This window comes from Neophocaena asiaeorientalis, unplaced genomic scaffold (assembly GCF_003031525.2).
Source record: "Neophocaena asiaeorientalis asiaeorientalis breed wild unplaced genomic scaffold, Neophocaena_asiaeorientalis_V1.1 scaffold36, whole genome shotgun sequence".
Taxonomy (NCBI): Eukaryota; Metazoa; Chordata; class Mammalia; order Artiodactyla; family Phocoenidae; genus Neophocaena; species Neophocaena asiaeorientalis.
Genome location: NW_020174149.1, coordinates 1,487,347 through 1,502,570, shown reverse-complemented (window position 1 = coordinate 1,502,570; position 15,224 = coordinate 1,487,347).

Sequence of the window (15,224 nt, the reverse complement as noted above, 5' to 3'; positions counted from 1 at the left end):
GATGCTTCTTAACTTATGTAGCTGGAGAGGTTAAGTAAGCTACTTGAATATATTAATTTAGAGTTCAGGAGTGAGGTTTAGCTTTGAGACACAAGTGAGGAATTTTCAGTAGATTGAGAGTATTTGAAGACGTGAGTTTGTGTAAGATGGTTTAGGAAGTGGATGTGGATAAAGATGAGAAGATTACAAGGACAGAGCCCTAGGGCATGCCAATACTGTGCACAGTGATACAAAAGAGGAAGAAAGGGAACGGCCACAGGAGTTATTTCTTTGGGTAGTCCATAGGGGATGGCATCCAGTGAGTGAGTAGAACAACTGAGTTTAGATAAGAACTTTGTCAGTTCACTCATTCCAACAAGGGAGAATGCAGAGTCTAGTGCTTGGCATAAGAATTTTGCCTGGGTCGGTATAACACGGAGAGGGAACACTTTTTTTCTAGTGTAAAATATTATCTTCTTAGGCATAGTAATTAGGACAATAATAGACCCCTATCCCTTTAACAGGAACTGGAAGGAAATCAAAAGAGAGATAAAGCTCCTTGCTTTGAGTGGAGAGGGCTCAGCAGTGGCTAGAAGCTAAGGGGAAGGGTCACAGAGAAGGAAGACAGGGTAAGGGCCGTAGCACTGTCAAAAAGCAGGAAGGCTGAGCTCACATATCTTGTTTAATAGTACTTTAAAACTCAAATAAAGAACACCTCAAGGCTTCCCTCATAAAAGTCAAGTGTCCAACATGGTTTCAAGATCGTCATGCACTTGTCTGGGGTTGTCATCTCATACCAGGGGCCAAACAGTGTACCTATGAAATTAGATTAGAAATATTTAATTTTATTATTAAATATTATCGGTGACCATGGATAGGTCCAACCACCCTTACTCTAAAGTAAAAGAAGAGAAATATGGTTTCTTGGACAGGAGGCATGTATTTGGAAAATATTATACTCAAATTAGAGTAAAATTACTGGTACTAAACACCAAACAGAAATATTTATAACTATCTCTTATTGACAAAAATGCAAATAATTTATTGATGAGCTGTTAGAATTGTTTTAACTGTAACAAGACAGAAATATCCAAACACATCCAACTAAAGAGGCTAAATAATCAATCTTAAGACAGATCCAACTTAACAAAGTATACAATTTTGACAGACTCTACTGGAATATATTAAACTTTATTTATGTGTTTTTAAGACTGCCTTTGTGGACATTCCCTCCACCTGACCCCAAATTACACATCATTACACATTGAAGAAAATTTTCAGAGGAAAAAAGTGGAAAATGGTTGATAATTTATGAAAAGAAATACAATTTGAAATAAAATGAGACATCATATTTGAGTTAACACATTAGCAAAAATTAAAAATATTGATCTTATTATTTTTTGGAGAGAATATGGAGAAAAGATACTCTCATTTGTTCTCGGCTAGAGTTTAAATTGACACAGCATTTTTGAAGAGCCATGTGGCAATATATGTTAAAGTTGTAAAGTGTCATCAATTCAATTTCTAGGAATTTATCCACACAGAACACTCCCACCAGTGTGCAAAGATGAGTGTTCAGGTAAATTCAGTGGAGCATTGTTTGTACCAGGGAACAATGGAAAGAGCTTAAATATTTATCAATATAGGATTTAATAAATAAGTCATGATACATCCTATAACCTCTAGATATTATTATATTATTTATATTTATAATATAAATATAATATATTATTATAAATATTCTAAAGAATATTTATTAACTTAGAAAAAAGTCCAGCATATGCAGTTATATTTTCCATTTAAAATATAGAGAGTAGTGATTAAACTGGAGGGTGGGCATGGTGGAGACAATCTGTCTTGAGTGCAGGCAATGTGGGCAATAAAAATGATAGAGAATTTCAGCACAGTAATAAAACCAACTACAAGTGGTCTGCCTTTTATTGTTACCATGAGCTGGTAGTTTACACAATATAAATCAAAAAATGCCCCTCCCTCTGGGGTAAGTCACTCCCATTGCACACTTGGACCCCTGCCCTTGATTGGCTACTGCTGAAGATGAGAAGATGGGTGAGTAAGAGATGGAGAGGGGAGGGGAGAGGGGAAAGAATGCTAATAAGTAGTAAATTGGGGCATGGCCCTGAGTATTTCAAATGTGGAATCGTAATGTGAGTTTTTGCTGTATTATGAAGAGTCTTATATGCTGTGACATGGGATTTAGCAAACAGTCTTTGTAAATAAAGTTTTATTGCAACACAGACACGTTTATTCTTTTATGCTTGTCTAGGTTGCTTTCTTCCTACAGTATCAGGGTTGAGTAGTTGCAAAAGAAACTGTTTAAGATCTGAAAAGCCTAAAATATTAAGCATCTGACCATTTACAGAAAAAGCTTATGGACTCCCTGCTATAAGTAATGGAATATTTTAATTATATTCAAGAACAATTATTTTCTATTAGGTTTGAATTACTTTACTTAATTATTGAATTAGATGTTAATGGCTCTTTTGGTCACCAGCAATTTCTTTCACATTTAATAAATGTTTCGTTTGAATTTCTAGTTTACATATTTCAGCATTTTTGTGCGATTTATGAGCAATCTATGGGAAAGTTGTCAGCCTTTTAACTAAATAACTGAGACTTTTCTATTCAGTAAGTAGTCCTTATTTATAGAGCCTTGTTTGAATGCTGGGGGTTTCGTGTCTCCTGACTCTTTAGAAGTAATATAATAAATATTTTAATTTAATAAAATATGAAGGTAAAATAAAAAGTATTTTATTTCTGCCCCTTTCCATAAATATATGTAGAAGGCATGATTACCAAGTTGCTACCTAGTTTTGGTGAATATGTCTTACCTGTCCCCGCAATTAAGTGCTCATTAAGTTCCAGGAACAGACCTACTATGTTTATTCAAAACTACATGACTTCCTTTAAATTGTAGAATCATCCCCTGAAAGAAGTCCAAGTGATTTACACAGGGCCACATTTTGACATATAGTTTAGGTTGTGCTCTCACTTGAAAGTCCATTATTTTTTTATGAACCTGCCCCCTACCCTCAATGGTTTACAAGTATCCTCCATATCTTTCTTAACAGAATGTTTGCCAGTAGCAGCTGTTCTATAAACTTGAATCAATTGAATTGTGTTTTCTTCTGATCTCACATTGAAGTGATTGTTGAATAGAGTGATAGGAAACCAAAGCTCCCAGAATACAAGGAAAAAGAGATTGTTGTTATTTGGTAGCATGTTTTCAGAGAAGACCAAGCCTCTAGAGTTTTACCAAACCTACCCTGGAGTTAGGCCTGTCCAGTTCTAATCAACTTTTCCTGCTGGAGATTCATTTCATTATTCGATCTTATAAATGGCACATCACAATATTGGTCATTTTTTTTTCTTTTAAAATCATTGCCTTCCTCTGATTTATTCATTTTACCATTAACTATTGAGCACTTCGCATGCATGAGACTCTTTTCTAGCCATACGGGAGTATTAAACTAGACAAAATCTCTGTCCTCAGAGGAGCTTATGTTCTACATTCAAATGTAGCTATTCTTGTTCATATTCGCTCCCCCTTTTCCCCCCCTGCTCCTGCTCATGTCTTCAAATTTTATCATTACTAAACTAAACCTTTTGCCATGGGATTCTTAGTAAAATGGCAGCCTGAATGCTTATCAATTCTCCACTTCCCAATTGTTTCTTTGTTGAAGGAGGCAGCAAGAATACTCTGTCGCTCCCAGAGAGGCTCAGCCCTTGCAGACCTGTGATTTCCCTGGGGGAAAGTAATGCCCACCTGCCCATGCCGAGTCCTGGCAGGGTAGGCTCTGTCCTGCTGACCTTCAGGACCTGCAGGAAAGTTAAAAGCTGAGAGAGGGCTGCCTCTTAAACTTAAGAAGACTGGAAAGATTCTCAGTAGTTGATATCTGGTCTGCAGTTTTGTTTTGCAGTCACTTTGAGTGTTGTTTTTGTTGACCTGAAACAAATAGACTGCCAGATGTTTCTCTAGTGTAGATGGGTTTAGTCAGGAGCAGCAGAGAATTGTACTTGGGAGTCTGCAAGCATGGCGAGCTATGTGCAAGTCCCAGCCGGGCAAGGGAAGGAGAAAGCTTTTATAGAGAGGAAAAGGAAGTTGTGAGAACAAAAAAAACAAAAGGTCTGTGGCTTTTCATTGACTGAGTCCTTGCCAGGAAAGAAGAGGAGCTTTCTTCTTCTTGTTGGGCTCTGTTACTATGGCAGGGTGTGCGAGCGCCCCCTTCTGGTCTCCCAACTCTATTTAATTGAGATTTCTGTTCACTAATTTTTACATTTCTAAATTATATACCCCAGCAAAAGATGTATGGAAAAAAATGAGAGAAGAATAGCAACATCAGCCGATAAAGTGGATGGTTTATAAAGTAGCAAGCACATATATGTAAAATACAACCTCAAAGAGTACGTGTAAAGAAATAAAATAACAGATGCAGTGTGGTTGAGAGAAGCTGTCTGTGGAGAAATCAAGCAATGACTTGAGAAGGCATATTGGAAAAATAATTGAATTTGAATGAGATTTAGAGGGATCAGTTTAATGAGGAATTGTGTTTAGCTGAACAGAAACTAAAAAGATAATTTGAATGGAGCTAAACTAAAATTTCATGAAAAATGTTCATGTGTTTTGTACACATACCTTGAGCTTGTACAAAACTGTGGTGTTGGTATTTACCAAAAACTTTCCTACTTTGGACTGAAATTTAAAATAATTTCAACAATTGGCTTCATTCTAAATATTTGATCCAAATTATGCTTTTTATACTTTTTAGAATACAAATTTACTAAAGCAGATTTTGCTTGTATAAATCACACACACACACACATATATATATGTAATGAGATTTTGTATAGTCTAAATAAAAATTGCCTTTTCTTATACACTCACAAATAAAAGAGATTTGATCACTGTTTTGGAAATGTCCACCAAATAATAAAATCTTCTCTGGGGATGTTATTAATAGGCCAATCTGATGAAAAGGAAAAGACACATTGAAATGCAGAACATGTTCTTCTTGAAAAGATTGATGTATTAAATATTTATACAAGCACATTAAATTGGCAAGTGTATGAAAACATTATTACGTATTCATCACCTTCAAATCTCATCTTTTTGAAAAGAACTTCTTTCCTATAAAACTAAAATGGATGAGTATAAGTTTTCCAAAGTCACATTTTTCAAATTTCATAACACGGACTAGTTTGTTTTTCAGAGTTTATATTAATTCACGTAAATAACAAAATGAATGTTGGAACTAGAAAAGACTCCTTATATTTATTCAAAATACAAGGAGTCAAGTACCGTTTCATCCTCAGCCTTTCTCCGTAACCCTGCCCTGGAGCCTCTTCATATAAAACTTGCTCCCCGAGAGTGAATATTCACTTTGAGGAATAAATGAGCTCTTTTGGGTCATGGAATCATTTAGCAAACAACTGGTTCTGTGGCCTAAATGTCAAAAGGCAATTAATGTATTTCCAAAGTACCTAACTTCTCCTAGAGTGTAATAAGTCCAAAATTTTATGGTCTTTGGAAAGTGTTACTTAAATTAAAATTTAAATTGACTACACTTCTCATTAAAAGCTAGAAAGTTGAAATGATTTTATAGAGGCTCTAAAAATATTCATGTTTAATAGAAACTGCCATATTCTGCTGATATAGTGTTCTGTATTCTAAGCTTGCTTTCTTCTCCATTTTTACCCCTTTTTCCAGCTGAACTCTTGTCCCATCTCTTACAACGTTTCCTGACTTCAGTGCTTATTTGATTTTTACCCTACTTCTATTACTGTGTGCTTATTTGATTTTTACCCCACTTCTATTACTGTTTTACTCCTATAGCATCCAACTTTTTCTTCCCTCTGCCCATTTCCACAAGCTTCTCTTACTTTACTGTTCCCTTCTGCTTGCATCTCTTTCCTTTTTCACCTTTCTGCCCGTCTTTGATGTTTTAAAGACTGCCACTTTAATGTGTTACCTTTCCTCACTATGAGTCCTCACCATCTCTGTGTTTTGATAGTTTATTCTTGGTAACAACCCTAGGGTGGGGTAGTAAGTCATTGGGGTTGGCTCTATTTAATTTAACTTGCCTATTCCTACCATACATCATAGTAAAAAATAATCAATATTGTAACATGGAAGAGATGAAGGAGGAGGAGAAAGAAAAAGATCAGAGTGTGGCTCCAGTTGGCTAATTTTAAAAGAAACTAGGAGTTTAAGGCTGGCTGAAATTGACTTCTTCTGTAATCCAAACCTCTGTCTGTGTGTGGCCATTCCATAGCCATTTTTCCTTTACTATCCAAATGCATTCACTGCAGCCCCATCCTATGTGCTGTATAAAAGGTCCCCTGCCTCCTCCAAATCTCTGAACATTTTCAGGTTTTTGTTCACTGCTCATTACTACTCCCATGCTCCTGCTGAAGGCTGGATTCCTTCTCTGTTTTTCCCCTTTCCTGCACTGCTTTCTCTTCCCCGTCCTGTCTCTCCATAGGCATGAAATGCAAACCATGTTCACTCGATCCCTAAAGCACCATTTTTTAAGAAAATCAAAAAATCATGTACTGAAGAATGGGGGGTAAAGGATAGTGATTAAGCTCAGGACAGCACAGAAAAGACAGTAGCATCAACGTAAAACTAAGTTGTTTAGTTTGACAGCTGCCTCGTCATGCCCATCTCGGTCCTGCTTGCCATTTTGTGCCAGATTATTTTCTCCCAAGAGATTGTTTCCCACATCCTCCTCTTCCCCCCATTCAGGGACCTCCAACCATGTTCTCCTGTAGTCAGGAAAATATTCTGTATTCTTGCTACTTTATTATGCAGAGTGATTTATTTCATTTTGTATAACCACTCTGTATTTATTTCCCATGGCTGCTGTAAGCCACAAACTGTGTGGCTTAAAACAACAGAAATTGATTGTCTCACAGTTCTTGAGCTCAGAAGCCTGAAATCAAGGTGTCAGCAAGGCCATGCTCCCTCCGAGGCTCTAGAGGAGATTCCTTGCCTTGCCTCTTCCCAGCTTCTGGTGGTGCCAGTCATTCTTTGGTTTGTGGCTGCATCACCAATTTCTGTCTCCTTCTTCGCATGACCTTCTCTTCTCTGTCTCTTATAAGGATACTTGTCACTGGATTTAGAGTCCACTTGAGTAATCCAAAACAGTTTCATCTCAAGATCCTTAAGTTAATTACATCTGCAAAGACACTTTTTCCAAGTAAGATAACCTTCACAGGTTCCGGGAATTAGGGCATGGGCATATCTTTCAGGGAGCCATCACTCAGCCCATTACACAGTCTATCTAAGCAGATTTTGGTTTTCTCAACCTTCACAACAAGAGACAGACAAAATTTTCCCATTTAATTTAAAGAAGAAAAAGTAATTCTGTCCCTCAGCATAATTCTATAGTCCTTCTAGGGCTCTTAGAGTGAATTACTGTTAGATTTTAAGTGATGTTTGTCTTCTCATTAAAAGACTCCAACCCGTTAAAACTGGTTAAAATGACATAACACTTTAAAATATGGGAAAATTATTTATAATATCAAAAACTTAAATAAAATTTGTATATATTTATACAAATGCCTTTATAATTTATGTATGTGTTTGTGTATATACATGGATTTGTAAAAGTACGTTTGTAATCATTATGTACTACAGCTGTGTATTGTGCTTAATCTTAACAAATGATAAATCTTTTCAATATTTTAACATATTTTTTAATTTACTATTTTTATTTTTTAATTTTAGTTAATTAGGACATATTTAATCATTATAGGAAATATAAATAAATAAACAGAAAAATTAATCACTTGAAATTCTACCACAAAAAAAAAATAACCAGTTTTGGGACACATACATCCTTATTTTTCTCAAGAAATTATGTCCACATAAATCCATACCTATAAAAGGTATATGAGTCTATACCTGTAACAACATCTACATTTATTTATAATTTTGATTCTAACAAAGTTGAATTATACAGTACTGTTCTATACCAGATTTTTTCATTTCTCCAGTTAATGTTATGTTACACTTTTAATTTTAAATTGTTTTATAATTGTATCATTATTCCATATATAACATATATGTATATATAGTACATCATTGTTTTGATGCTCCATAAATTATTATCATTAGAGATTATTTTCACTATTAAAATGAACACTGTTGGGGCTTCCCTGGTGGCGCAGTGGTTGAGAGTCCTCCTGCCGTTGCAGGGGACACGGGTTCGTGCCCTGGTCCGGGAGGATCCCACGTGCCGCGGAGCGGCTGGGCCCGTGAGCCATGGCCGCTGAGCCTGCGCGTCCGGAGCCTGTGCTCCGCAACGGGAGAGGCCGCGACAGTGAGAGGACCGCATACCGCAAAAAAAAAAAAAAAAAAATTGAACACTGTTAATAAATATACTTTGTTTATTACATCTTTATAAATGTGTATAATTTATTCCTTTAGGATTGTGTATAATCTTTATAAATGTATATACTTATTTCTTTAGGATTCTCATGGATGAATTTGTTGGGTCATAAAGTGTGTGGTATGTTGTGGCAGAGACTGCTAGTCGGTCACCTATCCAAATTTCTATTCTTCTTCGCCTCCTGGGTAGTACCAGGAATTTCATTTCCCAGCCTCACTTGCAGTTGGGTGCGACTGAGTTCTAGCCAATGGAATAGAAGAGTGTGCCTCTTTTATGCCATCTGTGGGTTAAGGTTATTAACAAGCAGATGTACTTCCTCCAGGTCCTCTTCCCCTAGGCTGCCTGTAAACGGCAGAGGAAGAGGTCTGAAGGACAGAAGAAAGCTGTGCCCCTTAGCCACTACGTGGAGGGAGCTATCCTTTCACTGGACCAGGAATATCTACCTCAGGGGTTAGTCGATGGAAAAATAAACTTCTGTCGTTTTTGAGCCGTTACATTCTTAGGGTCTTTGAACAATTACTGTTCTATGCTAAGTAATACACTTGGTTTTAGAAGTTTTGATATGTACTGTTAAATTGCATTTCTCAGTCTAAGCAGTGGGGTATCTCTGCTGCTTTTCAACTAAGATTATACTCAAATGTTTATGATTAATTTCAATATTTACTAGAAAAGGCCTGCCAACACTTTCTAGAGATTCTCCTACATTTATTCTTGCACATGACCATTATAATCATGTTGCCAATTTCCCTACAAAGTCTTACAGCAGATTGTTAAGGCTGCAGCTGATGTAAAACTATTAACTCTATCACTCTTTCATCTTTAAACCTTATATAGTCTTCTAATTATTGATTGTTATGTTGCTGTGATAAAATGTTTTCTACATATAGATTTCCAGAGGTAGATTATTTCCTTGTATGAATTTCCCAGAAATGTGGGAATTTGGAAAAATGATAGGACTAAATATACAATTTTTCATATGGGTTGTAGTTTGTCTTTTATAAGGAATATGTAAGGACAGTCTCATCAGAGTAAGATGTAAAGAAGGTCTCATCAGAGTAAGACAATTTGGCCCCTAAGTCATTATCATTGTGTTTTGATATTAATATTAATTTTTTAAATATAAAGAAATATTTTACCTCAAGGTTAATTTAATTGCATTTCTTGAGTATCAAAATTGAACTTTAAATGAGATTCAAATGGTTTAAATTCCTTTAATGTAAATTATTATCTTTGTCCACTTAGTTTTTGGATCTTGATTTGAATAAAGTTTACATATTATTGATGGATTTTCCTTCTGGTGATCTGTATTTAATTAAAGCTTCTTTGATTTGATTTTACTTAATTCAACAATTCATCAGGAACTTAGATTCATATAAGGTGTGTGACCTGTGTATCTAAATTAATTTATCCACAAATTGCTAATTAATTATTGTCATTTATTAATTAATATTCCCTTCTCTGTTACTTCCATATGTTACCTACGTCAAATAAAATTTTTTGTTATAAAGTTTCTTTCAGACATTTTTACTATGTTCTATTCTCTTTATACTTATCTTTGTTCTAGAGCATAAAGTTCTGATTATTGGTGTTTTAAAAAGTGACTTGATACCTGATTGAATTGGCCTGTTATTCTACTAAAAATATTTTTGAGCATCTCTCTTATTATATTTTTGAATTTTAAAAAAGGCTTGTTTAATGGCAAGAAAAGAACTGGGAACTATTTTAATGGGCATCATACAAACTCCACAAAGCAACTTATGTAAAAGTATCTTTTAGAAACTGATAGAGGTGGACGTTCAAGATGGCGGAAGAGTAAGACGGGAAGATCACCTTCCTCCTCGCAAATACATCAAAAATACGTCTACATGTGGAACAACTCCTACAGAACACCTACTGAACGCTGGCAGAAGACCTCACACTTCCGAAAAGGCAAGAAAATCCCCACGTACCTGGGTAGGGCAAAAGCAAAAAGAAAAAACAGAGACAAAAGAATACGGACAGGACCCGCACCTCTGGGAGGGAGCTGTGAAGGAGGAAAAGCTTCCACACACTAGGAGGCCCCTTCACTGGAGGAGATGGGGGGTGGGGGTGGGGTACTTTGGAGCCATGGGGGAGAGCGCGGCAACAGGGGTGCAAAGGGCAAAGCAGAGAGATTCCTGCATAGACGACCTGTGCTGACCAGCACTCACCAGCCTGAGAGGCTTGTCTGCTCACCCACTGGGGCGGGTGGGGGCTGGGAGCTGAGGCTCGGGCTTTGGAGGTCAAATATACATGTAAGTTGCAGAGATTTTTGCCTTACTTGAAATATCACCAGTTGCATGCCCATCATCCGTGATAACTGCATTGTTCTCACATTCTGCATTTCCTTTAATATGGTAGTCTAGAAACCTACAAAAAGATGAGACACAGTGTCTTACAAGGTTCAAGGGTTAAAAATGAAATGTTCAGTATTGTAGGAAATCAGGAAGTGAAGGTTTCTGTGTGGGGAATGGAAATCTATTTATATCTGAAAGTTAATTAGATATTATGCCTTATTTATAACTAATATAGTCTAATTCATAATGAAAGTATTTTATGAAAAAATATTTAAATTTTCATTAAGACTTTTTGTGTTGGCAGTTTGCCTGTGCAGATGATTTGCATGAAGTGTGATTAATGATAACTAAAGAAACAGGCTAACAGGTAGAAGGAGATGAAAAATTACCCTAATAAAAGAACATTTTATAGGATAACCATTTCAACAACAAAAAAAACCTCGATTCTTTGAAATTTTGTGACATAAAACAACTATGTGAAATCTTAATAAAGATAAACTTATAAGCCAGTGTTTACTAGTTAGATTTGTTTACACCAGGCATGAGTTTTCTAGGATAAAGTCTCACAGTTCCACTTCTTTGTAGAAACTGCACAAGGTCACAAGGCAAATAACCAGTTCAACACAATTTGACAGCACAAATGGAAACATTACAAACCAATTCATCTATAAATAGTTGAAAATGTTAAAATAAGCATAGTAAAAACTGAAGTTTTTTGGTATATTATTATTCTACTGCTAGATTACATTCTCTGTTTCCTTTCCTTTGAAAGCAGGGACACCTTTGAGAAGGCCAGATCCATTTTACAGCTCATATGGTACTTTTTATGTTGCTAATGGCATAGATGTTTGTATATACCTTCCATAAAATATAAGATATAAGAGCCCTGAGTCACATGATATGAATGACTAATATATAAATTTATATTTGAAATACAATATAATAACTAGTTAATATTAAATAATATTAATAAAATTATGGAACTTATAAATGGAATGAGTGCATTGTAGGGCTCATTTATTTCAACTATGGTTCTTGACAAAGGTATAGTGGCTCAATACAATCTTTATTCTGGCTGAGTGACTATGGATTTTTTATAATTATGGGAAGAAAACTGTACCATATTCCACAGTCTTACTTGTAATAAAGGTGTGCTTCATGGGCATGTGACCTATGTGGTTGCATAGGGTCCCCCGCTGTAAAGAAACTCACATTTGGTTTAATGTTCTGGCATTGCTTTTGTGAAATTCTTAATAATATTTGAACAAGGGGTCTCTCCTTTTCATTTTGCACTGGGCCCTGCAAATTATGTAGCTCTTCTGCCTGTAACCAAATACTGTAGCCAAGACTTCCTTGTATTAAATTATCAGTTACCTTTAACGCAAAACTTCAGTCCTCTGCACAAATATATGGTTTTTTTTCTCCCATACTTTTGTGTCCTTAAGGTTCAAAAAGAGAAATTATCAAGAGTGAGACCAGCATGGTTTTTCTACCAGTCATGTGACTTTTGATTTTCAACTACAACTCTTGCAATTTTCTTCCTCTTAGAAAATATGTGAATACTGTTACAACTGCGAGCTATATTACGTAACCTCATATTTTCTCCCTCCAACAAAAAAAAATACAATAAATTCCCTTACATACTTCGCCTAGATTCAGTGATTATTAACCTTACAGACTCTGCTTTGTCTCTCTCTATATATTCATACACACACATTTTTCTTCTGAATCATTTGAAAGTAAGGTACAGACATTTTGACATTTCACACCTAAATAATTAGCTTACATCTCCTAAAAACATTCTCCTGCATAGCCTCGGTACCACCCAAGACATTTAAACTTGATACAGTAATATTATCTAATATTATTCTGATTCAAATTTCTCTAATTATCTCTAAAAATCCTGTATAGATTTTTTTAAACCTAGCATCCAATCCAGAATCATACATTATGTTTGGTTCTCATGCCTCTAATTTAGTAAAAACATCCGTATTTGCTAATGTTCCTCCAGAGGATTTTCCACTTGATGAAAGTAGGAGCCCGTGGCTTATCCTTCTTTGATCATCCAAGGAGGCTGAATGATGTAGGATGCTGTAAAGAGTCTAGGCTTTGATTCAGATGCACATGAATTCTAGCTCTACCACTTAGCTCTGTGACCTTAGATACAGTCTTTAAATTCTCTGAGCTTCAGTTATATTACCCACATTAAAGCAATTGGTGCAGAGATGAAATGGCATAATGAATATAAAGTACCTGGCATGTGGATGACACTCCATAAATATTTCCTCTTTCCATCCTTCCGTCAGTTTATGCTGATAGTGAGATTTTGGTATTGTTTCTTTTTTTCAATATGCAGTGGGGGATTGAGAAGAAGAAAAAAAAGGAAATTTTCTGTCTGCTCGTCTTAAGAACCTACATGTCTTGTACCATCTCCAAAGTGATGAGAACAGATTTGATAACATTTCAAGTATACTAAGATTCATTTTAAATTTGAAGAGTATATACAATCAGGTTGTATTTTAGAAATGTGGCACTGGGAAATCAGGAACAGTCAAGTCTGGAAAGGGCACTTTGTGTTTAAATGAATGGTTCCTGCCCTTGAGTGTGACAGGGCCATGTTCCAGGAAAAGCAGAAGAGGGTCTCAGCTACAATGAATTACAGTGCTGTCCATCCTTCCAGACTCTAGCGGGATTCTGAGCACCAGTAGATATGATGGTGGCAGTATTTCTTGGCATTTGCTGGCAGCAAGGCTCTCTTCTTTCTGCACAGTGTTGTCAAATTAGCGCCATAGCTTTGGGAAACAGTGAAATGAGAACAGCAAAATGCTAGGTAAGCAGCAGGGACTCCTGTTTCCCTTTCTTTGATTCTGTCATCTGAAGTCTTTGTCCAGCTCCCGTGCTTCAGGGGCTCTTCTTTGAGGAGAGGGAGGAGTGTGGAATGGGATTGGGTGCTCTGCAGTGGGGGTTTTTGGATAGGTCATGTTTGAGTGGTTGTGCATCTCAGGTATTGTGGGGAGGCTTTGTCTTCCTCTTGATCGTTCAGGGAAACATCAATCAGTATCAGTAGTTTCTCTATGATGCAGTTTTCATTAATCCAGATTACTGAACTGAACTTTTTTTTGTTTGTGTTTTTACTTGAAGGCGTATCTTGGAAAATACTTTTTAACTAATTCCATGAGGTCAGATTGGTTTCATATCCTTTGCCCTATATTGTCATAGTTCACAGAATAAATTTAGCTGGATGACTTGCTGATGTCATTTTGCAAAATTAGTCATTAAATCTAAGTCTGAGGGAACCTTATCCTAAATTGTTTTCTTGACTTTCATTAAATCATCATACTGTCTTTGTTATTTGATCTACTAGGAGGCAATGCTCAAAATATTAAACCTTGTGCTTTAAGGGAGACAGGGCCCTTTAGTCACTCTCAACCCATTTTAAAACTCCCTTGGGTTCATTTCAGGGGGAAATATCACTATCTTAATGATTTTAACATGTTGCAGAAAAAGAATGCTTTCTCTTCCTCCCTCCTCACCTTCCTTCCTCTCTTCTTCCCCTCTTTTTTTTTTTTTTTTCTTTCTGGCTATCTCTCTTTCTTGGAATGCCTTAAGCATAAATGGAACTTCATCCCTGAAAGTTTGTATTTAGTCATACAATCTTAATACTTAATTTTAATGAAAGAATCAAAATATATCTGTGGTCTCTTTTACATATACTTCTGATAAAGTTAGGAAACTCATACCTGCTTCCCTCCCTGGCTCTGTGGTAGTCCAGGTCAGCACTGTCACGGCAGCAGGGTCCTAGATTTCTGGTCTTCTAGCTCTGTCCCGTCACAGGAAGGTGGCCTATGTCGCCTATGTTAAGTGGAGCCCACGCTGAGGAGGGCTCAGATTGAGGGTGAAGGCCTCCACCTACGTCATGGTGGTTCCGAGCTGGAAGTGAGCATGATGAACACTTTCCTGAACAGTGCACAATATCTGAGTTCATTGCCTAGCCCCACCTCCACATCAGGTCCAACATGTTTCCTGGGAAACTGGTAACCATGCTCTGTTCATAAGCCTCATGTGAATCCACTTTCCACCAGCGATAAAGGTGAATAAAGAGAACCCAGAATGCTACCCAGTCACTGGGGACCACAGCACTGGTTTGGTCTGTGACTCTGCACATGGACCAGAAAAGTACATGGGATTTTAAGCTCACCTCCTTTACTGGTATCAAGTGATGCCCAGTATACTGATCTTTTGTCCCTTTGCTTGTGCAGGAGATGGCATGAATGAATGAATGAATGAATGAATGAATTAGCGAACTTAGATTGGTCACAGGAAGAAAGCCCCAAGAAACAAAACAAGCAAAAAAATCCACCAGCGTGCCAGGCAGTGGGAGACCAGCTCTATCTCCAGTTTGTGTGACTTGAATATTTTTAAGCTTCCTTGGGTTCTAGTTTCTTCATCTATAAAATGAAAGACTTAACTTTTTAAAAATATACTTTAAAATTTGATTTTGTAACATATATTAAGGAAT